Below are 2500 nucleotides of genomic sequence, written 5' to 3'. Positions count from 1 at the left end.
AAAAAATGCATTATAAATACAGATCACATATATGGTACATTGCTAGCAAATGATTATATGGTACCCCCAAAAAATACTGATATACATATGATTCGGTAACTTGTTAAAGAATAATTGTTACCTTTGTCAGAAACACAGATTAACACAATACGGTACCTAATAAAAATATTTGTTACCTTAGTAAAGATTCAATTTTAGTGCACAAACACGAATTCCTGGTACGTACACGAACCTCGTTCTCGTATATATATATATATATATATATATATATATATATATATATATATATATATATATATATATATATATATATATATATATATATATATATGTATATATATATATATATATATATATATATATATATATATATATATATATATATATATATATATATAGAGGGCTGATATATTCTATTAGATGCCCATATATTCTGTTATTTTTTTTTTCTCTTTTCTTTTAACATTCCGGCTTATAAATTTTATTAGAGACCGAGAGAAAAAAATGATTTATATTTTTTTCTAAATGTTTTTTAAATGTATTTTTAACAATGCAAATGTTCAATAATTTCTTCAATTACATATTACTAGCGTACTAACTGCTTTTCGTACACACACTATTTCCAGAGCATTTTACTCCTTTTGCGAATGAGGTGGCCACTTCAAACGGCTTTAAACTGAATTAAATAAGGAGTTTTGTCTGGACATGGCAAAACGTTCTCTTTTAGCTGCCAACTGTTCCGTAACCTACGCCAAACAAGGATGTTCACGGCGATAAATATCATCACCGTCACACTTAATCCTGCTAGTAGTATGGGGTGAAGAAATTCCTTATAAGTCGGTGACAGGTGGTCCATCTCAGTCAATTTCATCAACTGCTTGGCTACCTGTTTGTTGTATGGGAGAGGTAGTGTTGGCATTGTACACGTACTCGTGAAGTTCGCGAAGTAGGCTCGTTCTCTGATGATAGTCCTTACCCCAGTCACCATGGAATTAGGGGAAGTCCCGATACAACCATATGCTGCAACAAAGATGTTTGCAAAGGACGTGGTTCCGTCCGGGCATGATACATTGAAGCCGTCCTTGTCGTATCGTATCCACGAGCCATTGTTCAGACTGCAATTGAACTCATTATTGTCAAAGGGATAAAGCTTATCCAGATAATTTTCACTTGTATGGGAGAGAGCACCGTCTAGCACTATACCAAACTCGCATGAATCCATTAAGTTTTCATGGAATTCAAATGAGTCAGCTGTACATATTTTTCTATCCATTGCGTCTGAACAGTGAGTTAATTGATTTAAGTCTTTAATGACCGTATATGTTTCCTTGTCTGGGGAAATCAATACGTGTCCTGTCAAACTGGATATTACTGGATTTGAGTGATTCGTCATGAAAGTCGGAAATGGTGATATCCTGTAAGATTGCCAGGCATCAGAAGAATCAAAGGGAAATGTAATCCTAATCTTGTTATTTTCAACGTTTACTGTAATTAGGCGGTAATAAAATTCTAACCTACGTTTGCCTAACAAAGGAACCTAGCCTAGTTTATCCCTTCCGTTCTCCAGAATTAACTTTAAGTAATTTATAGGCAACAAATGGGGCGATAGTACACCTTTAGTTGCTAACGTGATAGCTTCTACATAATCATTGGATTTCTCAATTAAATGTGCAATTCTGTTATGTATGTGATCTATCTTTGAATCATAATACGTTAACGTTGCCAACAAATCTTCTACTTCCATAATCTGACTGATATTACTGGAATGTTCATTCACTAAATAGATAATTTGATTGATTGAAGCTAACTGATTCCTTATTTCTGTCATAATCAATTCATCTTCATGAGTCAAGAACTCAATTTTCTTATTTTGATTACTAATCTTAAGATGATTGGAAATTCCTAAACCTAAACTTGCAATAGACCTAAAGATGTTTAATGCAGCATGAATAAACGGATTTCGTCTTTCTTTATGTTCGTGTCCTACAGTCCACATCAAAAGGTCACGAGCCAAAGATTCTGTCTCGTAAGTCTTACTTTGCAAGTCATCAGATAGCATCTCTGCAACTTTTAGTGACGATCCAAGCGAACTGTCTGTAGTCAAATGAAAATGTCTTCTATGCAACTCATCTAATGAGACAGAAAACCTTGAAATGGCGGTTTTGAAGCTATTGACATCATTCGCTGGAAGAAAAATTGCTTGCATATTCACTTCTACAACTACGTTGCTCGATGTAATAAAAACGTCTTCTTGTCTTTCAACTATAGTGCCATATTTAAAATCTATACTTTTAGTTTGAGAGCTCATCCCACACGAGAAAAATGTCTGAGCGAACAATATCACTCCCAACAACAAAAATTTCATCTTGGAAACCTGTAACGAGAAAAATATATGTAATTACTCCTATATTAAGAAGAAAACTTGTAATCACACAAATAAAAATTTTTCCCTCACTTCTTTCCCTCTCTCCCTTTTTTTTTTTTTTTTTTTTTTTTTTAA

This window comes from Palaemon carinicauda, chromosome 29 (assembly GCF_036898095.1).
Source record: "Palaemon carinicauda isolate YSFRI2023 chromosome 29, ASM3689809v2, whole genome shotgun sequence".
Taxonomy (NCBI): domain Eukaryota; kingdom Metazoa; phylum Arthropoda; class Malacostraca; order Decapoda; family Palaemonidae; genus Palaemon; species Palaemon carinicauda.
The sequence above is the reverse complement of the archived record's forward strand: the minus strand, read 5'-3'. Positions refer to the sequence as shown.